Source organism: Squalius cephalus, assembly GCF_949319135.1.
Source record: "Squalius cephalus genome assembly, chromosome: 16".
Classification (NCBI taxonomy): Eukaryota; Metazoa; Chordata; class Actinopteri; order Cypriniformes; family Leuciscidae; genus Squalius; species Squalius cephalus.
This window is the reverse complement of record NC_137137.1, coordinates 35,777,732-35,792,176: the sequence shown is the minus strand read 5'-3', so window position 1 is coordinate 35,792,176 and position 14,445 is coordinate 35,777,732. Positions and strand designations below refer to the sequence as shown.

The 14,445-nt window shown below is 44.3% G+C and overlaps 1 long non-coding RNA gene across 1 annotated transcript in view; it reads left to right on the top strand.

Moving 5' to 3' along the window:
• Positions 1–3,147: 3,147 nt before the first annotated feature.
• Positions 3,148–14,445, top strand: part of LOC307173320 — a 349,409-nt gene continuing 338,111 nt past the window's right edge. The window contains exon 1 of the long non-coding RNA XR_013823826.1: positions 3,148–3,173. This is a non-coding gene — a long non-coding RNA (uncharacterized lncRNA). The remainder of the gene's footprint in view (positions 3,174–14,445) is intronic.

Genomic DNA, 14,445 nt, shown 5'->3' with positions numbered 1-14,445 from the left:
TCAATGAGTGCAAAGCAGTTTAAACTGTTCAACGCAGGGATAGTTTTTTTTTTTTTAGCTTACATTCCACACAAATAAAGGTGCTTGTTGTAGTATGACTGTACTGGTTGTGCCCATAACTGAGTCCTTACATAGGAGGGCAATGCAGCAAGGCTGTAGCAGGATGGGGTTCCAATTTTGTCATACCTGAAGGTCTTTGGTGGTCTACGTTGTCTCTGCGGCCGCTGAGGTCTGGTCTCCAGCTCTACTTCGTGTGTGTTACCCACTGAGGGCAGTGATGTTTCCTCCCCCGTCTCAAGTGCGATGTTGTCCTGGACATCCTGGTTGTCTGTTGGTTTATCATCACTGTGTTTTATCTGAGGTTGCTCTGCTGCGTGTTCATTTAGATCTGAACACGCACTTCCACTTGACAGACTACAGTATGGATGGTGTCTTCCCAGTGATTCCTTAATTTTCCAGTTCCACCACGGGGGGTCATGTTTCGGATTAACACACGGTCTCCTGTGTACAACACTGAACTCCTCACCTTAGTATCATACATCCTCTTGTTCTGCTGAGCAGATTTGTGTGCATTCTCCCTTGCGATAGCATATGCCTCCTGCATTCCTTGCTTCCATATTGCAACATAGTCACGCTGGCTGCAACTTCCATCTTCTGTGGGCAAACTGAACAACATGTCAATAGGAAATCTTGGAGAACGGCCATACAATAGATAAAATGGGGAAAAGCCTGTTACCTAAAATGGGGAAAAGCGAATATGAGCTTATTCAAAGAGTCTTTCCAGTTCATCTTGTCTTTGTCTGTGAGAGTCTTGAGCATCTTATTTAACGTTCGATTAAAGCGTTCTACTTGGCCATTTCCCTGTGGGTGATAAGGGGTCGTCCTCGATCCAGCTACACTGCAGTATTTGCTCAACTGTGAGAAGAGTTGATTCTCAAACTCACCTCCCTGATCATGATGAATGCGTGTTGGAAACCCGAATTTCAGAGCATAATCATTGAATATTTTGTCAGCCACTGTCTTTCCAGATTTCGATGTTGTCGGGTATGCCTGTGCAAAACGTGTAAAATGATCTACAAGTACTAGTATATACTCGTAGCCGCCTTTGCACTTATCTAGATGGAGGAAATCTACTGACACAAGTTCAAATGGCTGGGTGGTGACAATGTTTGTTAAAGGGCCCCTTGTTTCACGGCTAGGTTTTTTCTGTTTCAGGCAATTACAGCTCATTACATATTGCTCTATTTCACGCTGCATGTATGGCCAGAAAAAGCGGTCTCTTATCAGCAATATTGTTCTGTCTGTGCCTTGGTGTCCCATCTGATTGTGCAGCTCTTTTAGTGCTGTAACTTTGTGTTTTTCAGGCAATACCAGTTGTTTCCTGTGGGCTGTCTTTCTCCATAGGACTCCATTTTCATCTACTTCCAGTTTTTCCCATTCTCGGAGGAGACAACAACTCTGTGCATTGAGTTTTCTCAGTTCCTGACACACGGGCCTCACTCCAGACAACTTGCACTGCAAAACTGTTCCAATATGTGAGTCGTCTCTCTGATCCTGTTGTATCTGGTGTTAATGAGACAAATGATGCACCTTGAGCCTCGAACAAACTCTAAACAGAGATGGCCATCGACCATGAGGCATTTGACTCTTGCTGTGTTTCTACTGCCTGAGCAGTTGTTCCCACTGCATCATAAGACATTTCTTCTGTGCACTCATTCATCAGTTTTTCAACGTCGACTGGCATCCTAGACAAACTATCGGCATCAATGTTCTCTTTGCCGGGGCGATATTTGATGGTAGAGTTGAAGTCTGCTAATTCTGCTATCCATCTACTTCCTGTAGCGTTCAACTTAGCAGTGGACAACACATAAGTCAAAGGGTTGTTGTCACTGTAAACTGTGAAAAAGGGGGTGTAATACAAATAGTCACGGAATCTTTCTGTAATCGTCCACTTAAGAGTGAAAAATTCCAGTTTACCTGAATGGAGATGATAGTTTCTTTCTGACGCTGACAGTGTCCGGGAACCGTATGCTATAACACACAGCTTTCCATCTTATTTCTGATAGAGCACAGCTCCAAGTCCCTTATTAGATGCATCTGTGTGCAGTACAAATGGCTGGGAAAAATCGGGGAATGCCAGGACAGGAGGTTGGACCAGGCAGTCTATCAGTTGCTCAAGAATTTTTTTGTGCGAGTCTGTCCATTCAATTGGTGTGTGAGATGGCACCACTTTTGCATTTCCCCTTTTCTGCAACTTCCTTCCCTCAGATTGTGGGCTTTCCATGTGCACAGATCCCTTAGTTAACTCATACAGGGGGCTAGCAATGCGAGAAAAGTCTTTTATGCACTTTTATGTCAATTTATCATGTTTCTTTGAGTTATATACACAAATAAAACAATAAACTCCAAGCACAACCATGCAATATGACTATAAATCTGTAACACATTTCTAATAATATTTGAGAGATTGTCCTAGGCTGGGCATCACTTTTGGTCTCTTCTGTACTTGCATTTAAAAAGTTAAAAATATTTTATTTGATTAAAATATTAACATGGATGCTCAAATTTGTGAGTTTATGGGTTTACCATATCTGATGTTGAATTAAATCGGTCAACCTTCATTTTGGTGAACTATAGACAATATGTTAGAAAAAATACATAGATGGAATAATTCTTGTGCTTATTATCTGGTGAGTCAACTAAAGTGTCAAAGTGGATTTACATCGAAATATTAGATTTATGTTTCCAGTAAAGATTGTTTGCGAAAAAAGGTTTAGTGCATCAAAATGTTTACCAACATGGAAATGACAATTATCGAAATTTTTTGATTATCGATCTTCAAATCTTTTTCCATTTAATTTCAAATGTTGTGAAAAACTAGTTTGGAAACACTTTTTGTCGAGAAAAAGGGATATAAAGCAAATAAATATGGTGTCACATGACAGAAGCTGTATTTGTTGATCCCATTAAATCACCGTTAAAAAAGTTTTTTATCACTATTGGTAAGAATAATACATGTTACCACTCAAACATCATTCATCCTTATTTTTATAATTTTGTCTGTTTTTAATATTGTCGAGTTCACGCGCGTGATCGTAGGTAACTAAACCTATGCGTGTGAACTCAACAATCGATTACTATGGACTTCGACCGAAAACAGGAAGAAAATACAGGTATGTGCGCTGGCTGAAATAACATCATTTTTATTAATATCTTTCACATCTACTGCAGTCAGATTCACCCGTGATCACTCTGAAGGAATCACTCACATGGCTGGGCACTTGTAATGACACATCAAGGATGTTAAGAGGCTAAAAGCAGGTTTAAAACTTGCCCCATTTAAGTCAACAGGGTGCAAATTTTAAAAAGAGGATAACACGGTGTAGGCAACACTGATTTTTGTCATTGTTCTCTGTATTGACAGCACTCCAAATTTACAAAAAAATGAGCTCAATGTTAAAATTGACCGGAGTTATCCTTTAAAGTGGAGGAGGTTAAACAGAAAATCCCACAGTTGATTAAACTTTTTTTTTTAACAAAGCTGTGGTGGAAAATTGTTTTAGTCTTAATTGGGAGTTATTTAAATATGAATCAGCAAAATGCTTAGGAAGCTTGGTAGTGTAGCAGGAAGGGTTAGTACCCCTCCTACCTCCTACATCATCGTTTAGTGTTTGGCCAATGGCCAGGCGTCCGGGGCATATAAGAGCATGAGCTACCAGTTCCTTGGTATGCGTCATTATCCGGGGCCGTGACGTCATCCATGTGCCCTGCTGCTTTTTGTTAGAGTCAGCGTAAAATGTGCTGCTTGTAGAATTTGCCGAAGCTGTTATCCACTGGCGGTGCTGTTGGCGGGTCTATGTGCTTGTTTGGAAAGTTGAATGTGGACACTTGAGACAAGTAAGAGAAGTATTTGTATGCGACGGTGGTTTGTAGATGAAGTTTATGGTTTGCATTGATTAGGCGAGTAATCTGACTGATCTGTATGCGTAGTGTACTATCTATCGGCGCTTCATGCCAACGAGTTTGTCGGAGACCTTCGGCTCCATCTACCGCATAGTTTGGGGATAGTGATTCTGAGACAGCATGCTTTGTTGCATGCGCTACGGACGGTATCGACTTTCTGAGTGAGCATTATCGGCTCTGTGCTTCGTCATAAGGCTTTGTCCGTGCTGGGCCTCATCAGCTGCTGTTCTGTTTTGGTTTTGTTTTGTTCAGTTTTTGTTGTGTGCTGTTCTGACACGAGCGAGTCGTCTCGAGGGAAACATCTGATTGAATCGTCTTGAGTGAACCGTTCTAAGTGAGCTGTTCGAGTGAACCATTTCAAGTGAACTGTTTCCAGTGAACGGTGACTCTGTTTTCGTGATATGTTTTGAGTTTTTGTTGTTTCCTTTTTCTCGTTTATTTCTTTACTTTACTTATTTTATTATTTTCACAGACTGAGTACTTTTGAATCTGTGTTTTGTTTCGAATCCAATTATTGTATTAGTAAATTTATAAATATATTTTTCATTTATTGTGATTGAATTATACTGCTGTATTTATGTGATTTCCTTTGTATTTTTGAGTTTGTTTGGTGACGATCAGGTCGGGACCAAGGAGAAGCGCCGCTCGCAGAGACCACCGGAGACTGATGTGACTGAGGAGCTCGCCGGAACCTCTCCCTCGAGCTTCTCTCTCGCCCTCTCCGCCCCCCCTCCCGGCCGCTCAACCGCCGGCTCTCGCCCGCGCCGCCGCCGCGTCAGGGGATGAGGCGAATGAGATAGACACCCTCCCTCTGTTCGAGCCGCGCTACTGCGCCGCTCACAAGGGATGGCAGAAGCGGACGGTCTCGGAGCGAGCTTCCTCTCCCTCTGTTCGAGCCGCGCAAACTGCGCCGCTCACAAGGGATGGCAGAAGCGGACGGTCCTGGAGCTCTCTTTACGTTACAAGAAAGCTATTCCGTCCTCGCGCGTCACTCACCGGCGAAAGGAGAACAGAGTGTTTTCGTCCTGCCCTGGCCGGACCTACCTCCATTCTCACACATTTCTCAGTCCCCTCTTAAGTTCAGGCGACTGGAATTGTTCATATTGCAGTATACGAGCCTGTTATAAATACACGCACGCCTGCAACCAAACGCCGTCACAAGACATGATGACGCTCTTATATGCTGGCTCTAACCGAAAGCTAATGTATTCTCCCCTGTAGCTCAGTGGCGGAATCTTAGGCTTTTGCGGCAGAGACCCGGGTTCGATCCCGGCTCTCGCGGCAGATACAAATTTATGCTGTTCGCTTCTCCAAGCTCGCGGCCAGCTTTTCTTACATACAGAAAGCGAACCCGCACTCCCCCTTGTTGGGCCGCGCAGATTGCGCCGTTCACAAGGGATGACAGAGCGGATGGTCACGAGCAACGTTAAGCGCGCGCGCCTCACTCACCGGCGAAAAGAGGAGAGAGAGTGTTTTCATCCCGCTGTGGCTGGACAAACCGCCAATTCTCACACATTTCTCAGTCCCCTCTTAAGTTCAGGCGGCTGAAAATATTACTATTGCAGTAAACGAGCCTGTTTTTAATACACGCACGACTGCAAACAAACATGAGGTCGTGCTCTTATATGCTCGCGCTAACCGAAAGCTAATGTGTTCTCCCCTGTATCCCAGTGGCAGAATCATAGGCTGTAGCGCCAGAGACCCGTGTTCGATCCCAACTCTCGCGGCAGATAAAAATTTATGCTGTTCGCTTCTCCGAGCTCGCGGACAGCTTTTCTTACATACAGAAAGCGAACCCGCCTCTCGCACCACTCCTACTCATGGTGCTCGATTATTTATGAGCGTCTATACACGAGGGAAGAAAAGACGGTTAAGTCCCGCTGCGGCTGGACCACCATCAAAGCTTCACGCTCTGTCAGTCCCCGTTGCCACGGCTACTGCAGATGTTTACCTCGCAGCCAACGAGCCGGTATATCTACCCGCTCGCCTGCGCGCAACCACCGTTCTCACGGCGACCCAGAGAAATCTCAAATGAGCATAATGTCCGGTTGCACGGCTCACGCCGTATGTGTTTCAAATGCAGTGAATGTGCCCACGTTTCCGTGTTCATCCCTGCACACAAGCACTATAAATCCCGTGTCTCTCACAGAGCCCACTCTCATAAAGCAGGCAGAAGCCGCTCGAGTGTTAAAAGTAGGTCACGTGTCCACCTCACCGTGCCCACACCTACTCACTGCCCGCTCTGTCACACGGCCTCTCACGACCGGTCATGTTTTAAATGTAAATCCTGTGCCCGCCCTCGAGCGCTCACACATACCAACGAACATTTCGCCCCCGACGCCGCCCTCGCGCGTCGCGCCTCACACTATATGTTCCCCGTCCAAGCCACCGGGATACTGTGTGTAAAACGGCCAGCTATCGCTGCGCCCGCCCCTCCGTTTCGAGCTCTCGAGCCCGCGATGTGCAGCGATCAGAGCCCGGAGGCCATTCTGCCCCTGGCTGCACACGCCAAAGCGTGGGAAGCTATTCCAGGCGCATCAGAATGGGTGCTAAGCACAGTAAAACAGGGCTATACTCTGCAGTTCACTCCCCGCCCCCCGCGCTTTCTGGCGCGTACCTAGACGAGAGTGAATGGAGAAGTAGCACATCTACTTCGGGCAGAAATAGCGACACTTCTGTGCAAAGGGGCTATAGAACCGGTTTCCCCCTTCTATGAGCGAGTCGGGCTTTTACAGCTGTTATTTCCTCGTTCCCAAGAAGGACGGAGCTCTCAGACCGTTTTTGGAACTGAGATATTTGAACAAAGCTCTTATGACAAGACCGTTCAAAATGCTCGCAACCAGGCAGATCCTCGCGCAAATTCGCCCGAGGGACTGGTTTATCTCTCTCCATCTGAAAGACGCGTACTTTCAGATCCAGATAATACCCCGTCACAGGCCATTCTTGAGATTCGCCTTCGACGGTCAGGTATATCAATACACCGTCCTGCCGTTCGGCCTGTCTTTAGCACCCCGTACATTCACGAAGTGCATGGACACGGCTCTCGCTCCCCTGAGAGGTCGGGGAATGCGAATTTTGAACTATTTGGACGATTGGCTGATTCTAGCACAGTCAGAGGCCGAGCTCATCGCCCACAGAACAGTGCTTCTCAGCCACCTGGAAAGCCTGGAGCTCACGGTCATCTGGACCATGAGCTCGTTAGTGCCCAGTCAATCAACCTCTTTCTGGGTTTGGATCTGGACACTGTGGCAATGACGGCCCGCCTGTCGACACGGCGCTCGCGCTGCATTCGACGCCTGGCCGCGTCCTTCCAGCCGGGGAGCAACTCACCTCTCAAAACATTTCAGAGGATGCTGGGTTGTATGGCTTCAGCTGCAGCAGTGCTTCAGCTGGGTCTATTGCGTATGCGCCCGCTACAACGCTGGTTGAACGCCCGAGTGCCTCACAGAGCCTGGGCTTCCGGCTGCATTCGAATCAGAGTGACTCAGAGCTGCGTTTCAGCACTGAAGCCCTGGTTAGCGGCCGACTGGTACCAGCGGGGAGTGACAATGGGAGCCATCTCACACCGCAAGGTTATCTCGACGGACGCTTCCACCTCAGGTTGGGGCGCTCTTTTCGAGGGCAAACCGGTTTTTGGCCTGTGGTCAGACCAGGAGAAATGCCTCCACATAAATTGTTTGGAGATGATAGCGGTCGAGAACGCGCTCAAGCGCTTTCTCCCATTCATTCGGGATCACGATGTGCTAGTCCGCTCGGACAACATGTCTGTGGTGTCCTATGTGAACCGACAGGGCGGTGTCAGGTCCAGGAACCTGTGCAAACTGACAGAACGCCTTCTCGTGTGGGCTCACCGCTCGTTGCGCTCACTGAGAGCCGCGCACGTGCCGGGCCACCTGAATGTCGGCCCAGACAGACTGTCCAGAGACATCATTCCCCCGGGAGAATGGTCCCTGCACCCTCAGACAGTCCAGTTCCTCTGGCGCCTATTCGGCAGAGCGGAGGTCGACCTCTTTGCGTCGAAAGACAACGCTCACTGCCCTATATTTTTCTCGAAAAGCGAGGACGCGCTGTCCCAAACCTGGCCCAGCCTCCCGCCGTACGCTTTCCCTCCGGTCTCCCTGTTACCACAGGTCATATTGAGGATCAGGGAAACGCACCACCCAGTGCTTCTTATAGCCCCGCGTTGGGAGAACCAAATCTGGTACCCAGAGCTAGTGAGGCTGTCGTTTTTCTGATAGCTCTGTCTTCAGTAAAACGCGTGGGGGATCTGCACACACTATCTGTTAGCCCTGCATGTCTTGAGTTCGGACCAAATGACTCAAAAGTCATTCTCAGACTGAGACACGGTTACATCCCCAAAGCGATTGGAACCCCCTTTAGGGCACAAATCATCTCCCTTTCGGCTCTGCCAGCATCCGATAACGTGGACAGTGATAACCTCCTATGCCCGGTTAGGGCGCTGAGAGTTTACATCACGCGCTCCGCCGCTTTCAGGCGTTCCAAGCAGCTCTTCGTTTCTTTTGGCGGACGCACCAAGGGTCTCGCCGCCTCGAAACAGAGCCTGTCCAGGTGGTTTGTGGACGCGATTGCAGCAGCTTACGCCTCCAAACACCTGCAGTGCCCTTTGGGTATCAGAGCCCACTCCACTAGAGGCATGGCCTCTTCGTGGGCCTGGTCCAGCGGAATTTCTATTTACGATATTTGTATGGCGGCGGGCTGGGCCTCCCCATCGACATTCGTGAGGTTTTATAACCTGGAAGTTCCTGCCTTGCAGGCTAAACTGTTATCAGTATAAGTGGCATGTATGCTCTGCCCAGTCGATTATGCGCAGACTACGTTCACATACTGGTGATAATAGGGAAGGAGTATTTTGTGCACAGACCGGCTGTGCCGCTCTGTTCCTTTATTCCCCGTTACGCGCTTGTGTACCGGTGCTGGCCCGCACCACTGGCCGCCCGCCCTACACTCTGTCGCACTGGGGATTATTCTCCCCACAAATAGACTGTGAAACCGCTCTATTTCTTTCCCTAATATGTGCTTATGTACTGTGTGGGCCCGCGCTGCCGGCCGCACTATTTACATTGATATGTATAGACCAGCTGTGCCGCTCTATCTATCTACGAAGTGAAGTGCTTTGTACATGTGTTGGCCCGTTTCTCCGACCGGCCACCTGTTTTCAGCGTTATGTTTTCCCCGGTCTCCCTGGGATTCATGTGCTGGATACTCGGCGCGCACGGCGTTGACAAGGGGTTCCCGATGCGTAAGCAACTTACGCAATACGAGAGAACCTCTCGTAAGAGAACGTACTCGGTTACCTAATGTAACCTCGGTTCTCTCTAGAAGAGAGAACGAGTATTGCGTAACCTGCCGTGACGCGCCACAAGCTTTTGCGCTTCAGACTACGAAAACCAGAATTTCAGCCTGTGAGCCCTGCTTATATACACACTGGCCACACCCATCTTGACGGTTAGAGGGGTGTGGAGGGCGTGAAGCGCCCTCATTGGATGTGACGTCACTCAGGGCTCACTGGTAGGCTTAAGCAGTTGCCGCTGAGCAGCCAATGAGCACGCTGCCAATGAGCACACCATGGTCTGCCGGCTGCCGCACTGCGTTGACAATGAATACAAAATTAAGGATCATTTTTGGCTTCAGATCTCGAAGAAAGAAGACTTTCCCGATGCGTAAGCAACTTACACAATACTCGTTCCCTCTTCTAGAGAGAACCGAGGTTACATTAGGTAACCGAGTACGTTATCACAGGCATTTCGGTAATGTCTCAAATTTCGCCAGACATCTTAACAGAGGAGGAAAAAATAGAAATGCTTAACTTACAAGAGAGCCTGGATCTCAAGCCTGGAACAAGGAACTTTAATAAGGTATCGGAAACAATGGTTAGAAGGGGAACAAAATTCCTCATACTTCTTCAAACTGGAAAAGTATCACGTAAAGATGAATACTATTAATGAATTAAAAATTGGCAACTCTATAAGTGATGATCATTTAATATCTGATTTTTGCTCTTCATTTTATAAAAAGCTTTATACATCAGGGGCCGTATTCACAAAGCATTTTATCTTACCACTAGGAGTACTCCTAAATCGCACTAAAATATTTTAGCTAGGAGTTTTCTCTTAAAAGTTATTCACAACACCTTTCAGACCTACTCTTAGTAAAGAAAAATGACAACTCCTAAACTAAGAGTGAGTCTTCGTGGCTATGGATGACGTCATTACTCATGCACGAGCTTGACTGAAGTGACCACCTTGATTGGCTGATGATTGTAACGCGGGAATGATTCCAAACACCTCCCCTACGATGATGAGTGACAGGTGACAGGTCTGAGAATGTGCGCTACACAAGTACTGCGAAGGACGGAAGATGATGAATAACTTAATAAATAGCCTACATGAATAAAGAGTAAGGCAAAACAAATAGCCTAGTAGCCTAATGAAACATATGGATTGATGCAATATCTTTGCAACATTATTGAATTAATCTGTCACTATATGCCTCTGCCTACGTTTGCAAAGAGAAGAACATTTTAATCTAATTAACAATGATACGTTACAATTAGTTTACATGCAATGAGTAGCCTAGTTGGTTGTTGTTGGTGGCGTTATTGCATCCCTAGTTATGCCTACAATGCAAAATTGTTCCTGTAGCCGCCGCATACGCATTTCAAAACATCGCAACGTGAAATGCCACCAAAAGCGGTTTGTGAATAGGTCTTAGTGAGTTAGGAGTCCTCTCGACTTCTTTTAAGCTGTCCCAGACTTAGGTGCTACTTTTAGGGCTAAAATGCTTCGTGAATTACTCTTAGTGAAAAAAATTAGGAGTCCTAAAGTTAGGAGTGACACGCCCATTATTTTTAGGAGTTGCTCCTAAATTCACCAATTAGGAGCTACTTTTAGCCTTAAAATTCTTTGTGAATACGGCCCCAGAATATGCTGACAATGATTCTTCGATATTTCTCTACATAGGCTAATACCCCTAAGCTCGACAACTCAGAAAGGGATTTTTGTGACCTCCCCTTATCCCTGGCAGAAGTCAGTCAGTGTTTAGATCTGTTAAAAGACAACAAGTCACCTGGGACAGATGGTCTATCGTCTGAATTTTATAAATTGTTTTCCAGCAGATGGCGCCCTTCTTACTGCAGGTATTTAAATGTGCTTTAATCAAGGTTCTTAAACTGACAGGAATACTTTTAGTCACCTTATTAAAATCTCTTACTGAAATTACAGCATCTTTCAGAGACATAAAATCAGAAAAAGAAAGAAGGTCTCATTGAGCTCTGAATAAATCAGAAACAAAAAGAATATTCTGATCCACCCATTCCTTGAACAAAAGTGATTTGTTTCCACACAATACATTTTCATTATTCCACATAAGACATGTGTGTGGGGAGAAATGATGTTTGAAATCAATCTTCCAGGATTCTAGAGCTTGTTTGTAAAAATCTGAGAGTTTAATAGGTAATTTGCTGCATTTAAAATGACAAGATAATAAAAACTGAATGTCACCACAATGTTTGAAGATTATGTTAGGGATCCAAATCCAGTGTAATCCATCATTAGAAATACAATACTTTATCCAGTTAATTTTGATAATAACAATTTTTGAATAATATCAGCCACAGGTCTATAGCCTACGTGATTTTTGAGAAAAATCCGATTTAAACCAAGTGTACAAGTGTATATATAAGGTTTTTAGATCTATATGTGCATCGATCAGGTTCAGACACTGACTGAGATTTGCTGTTCGGTGTGTTACGATCTCTTCTGAATCGCAACAAAATAAGTCACCACACACACCACAGCCAATTAATAAGTGAATTTATTTATCAGTATAAGACAGAACAACATTAAAGATCAGTATAAATGGTAATCAGTGTGTCAGCCGATATGTGCAAAGGTGTAGCATTTATGAAAGACAACAGTCCAACCATTCTCAGTCCATGAAACCTCCAAAAACAACAACCATCCCAAAGGAGATGGATCAAAAGGCGGCGGTGATCTCCCACATCCCTCACATCTCATGAGTTCTCCGATAGCCTCTTGACATGAGACCCAAGGTACAGAGCAAACAAAAACAGCCCAATCTCTGCACAAGCTCAGCCCCACGCTCCCATCTCTTTTATAGAGCGTCATGATTACATTCAGGTGTGCAACCACTACCTTCAGCCAGGGACGGACTGGGGCTAAAAAACAGCCCTGGACTTTCTCCCAAATAGGCCCATCATCCGGCCATTCGCCTCTAGCCGGGACAGACACTAGCCAGGATGTCCTGATACTATGCCACAATACTGTAGCCTATCAGACAAGGTATTCACAGCAAGTAACATCTCAAAACCAATGATGATAATTGGGGTTGTGTTTATTAATGAAGCCTCAGCCTTCAAATAAAAACAAAAAATGTACAATGCCATAAAAAACAAATAATGAAATGTCACTGGCTACAGAAACCCCAAATTACACAAACTTGTAATTATAAAACATATAGTTAGGCTACTATATACCAGGGGTCTCCAACCTTTTTGTGTGCGAGGGCTACCTCAAGGGATAAAATAATCTAGAAGGATTTTTTATTTGTTATACTCCAATATTTATTATACATAACATGGTGAAGCTTTTTTTTATTTTTCACCATCACATGGGAAAAAATAAAATATCTTGATATTCTGGTTCAGACTTAAAAGCGTTTAAAAAAAAATCCTGAAAATGTATTGATTTTTTTGTTGATTTTCTATAAACCTATTGTACGTGTTATCAAAAACAGTAGCTCAAACATTTAGTATAAATATAAATGAAAAAAATAAATAAATAAAAATAAACTGCCATAACTTCTAAACAAAAACATTACTGCATTACATTTCATGACTGTATTAATATAACAGCATTTTTTATATGAATACAGGCACATTTCTGCCAAAAAAGTTTGTTTTACTAAAGTTAATTCATAGGTTTTGGTGTGAAATGTCTAACTGGTTTGTTCTCGGAACAATGTTTCACCTGTTTTTTTTTTTGTTTGTTTTTTTGTCAATATATCAGCGCCGTTTTATCTGGCTTTTTACAAGCTTAAATCACATAGTCATTTGTGGTTTATAATAGATATAGAGAATTCTGCGCTGAATTGAAATGCTTCTCAGTGGATCGCGCAGCTCTGTGTAATAATGTTTGCGTGATCGAGATCAGCTTTGGCCGCGATCGCTGTTTTTTGGGCCGAGCTGATAATGCGCTGCTCAGATCAAACAAGTTTTGTTCCGCTTTTTGAGCGTTTGCCATTTGATGTTTCTCATACGCAACGCAAATGACAGCGTACAATCAAAGAGAGATGGGTAATTTTGTAGAGGCAAAAGTTCAAATTGAAACGTTTAGTTGAAAAGGTCGCAAAATTATGCCATTTATTCGAAGTCTGGAACCCCGACGGCAAGTTAGGGCTATTTATAGAATGTGTTTAGCGGGCAACTCACAGGCACCACGTTGGAGACCATGCACTGCTATTCAAATATAATGTAAGCAAATTTAAAAGTGCAGCCTTATAAAACTAACTTTCTGTCAGTGATATAGGCCGACTCTTCTTCCTCAGTTGTTGTTTTTTACACGAAGCATAAGTGATCATATTAGTGCCCCTGCTGTTGGCTGTTAATACTGCTTTATAAGACTTTTTTTTGTTTTTTGTTTTTTTTTGTGCCGACGGCCCTCGGTTGGACGGCCGTTCTGGACTTTTCCAGAACGCACAGATTGTCAATCCGTCCCTGCCTTCAGCCAATCACCTGCAACTCAGAAATAACCAGTTACTCACTGAAACCGTCAAAGGTGTTTGACGCTATTAGACACGTTTCTAGAAGGAAATCTATCAGCAATAAATCTGGAGCCTCATTGAAATCGCCACCAAATAATAAAGGCAGAGGGATATTTAAATTTTTAATTACTTATATAAATGACTTTACTATCTGGTAGAATTTTGTTGTTTGAAGAACTGTTGAACCCATGTTAATCATTATTAAAAAAGTGAACAACTGAGATAATCCACCTTCCAATCCTTGAAGAAAGCGTTTATATAATATTTCCTTGAAATCCACAATTAAATGGATATTTCTCCCCTTGAAAGATGAATGTGTATTTAAATTGGGTCATTTATTTAGTAAATGTGAAATTATTTTAGAAGTTGGTGCGTTCTAGACTAAGAAAAGCCAGAAAATGTATTTTTGGCTCGTGTGGATGAAAGACAACAACTCCCAGAATGCACTTGCTTCACTGAGGCCACGCCCAAGCCACGCCTACTGGTTACAGAGGGCAGTGTCGAAGAAACTATAATTATATTCATAATATTCATATAATTAAATAGTATATTAAGTTATTTTATCACTATTGGTAAGAATAATACATGGATGTTACCTCTCAAACATCATTCTTCCTTATTTTTTTAATTTTGTCTGTTTTTTATAATCTAAAAAAAGTTAAACAGAAAAATATCCTATAA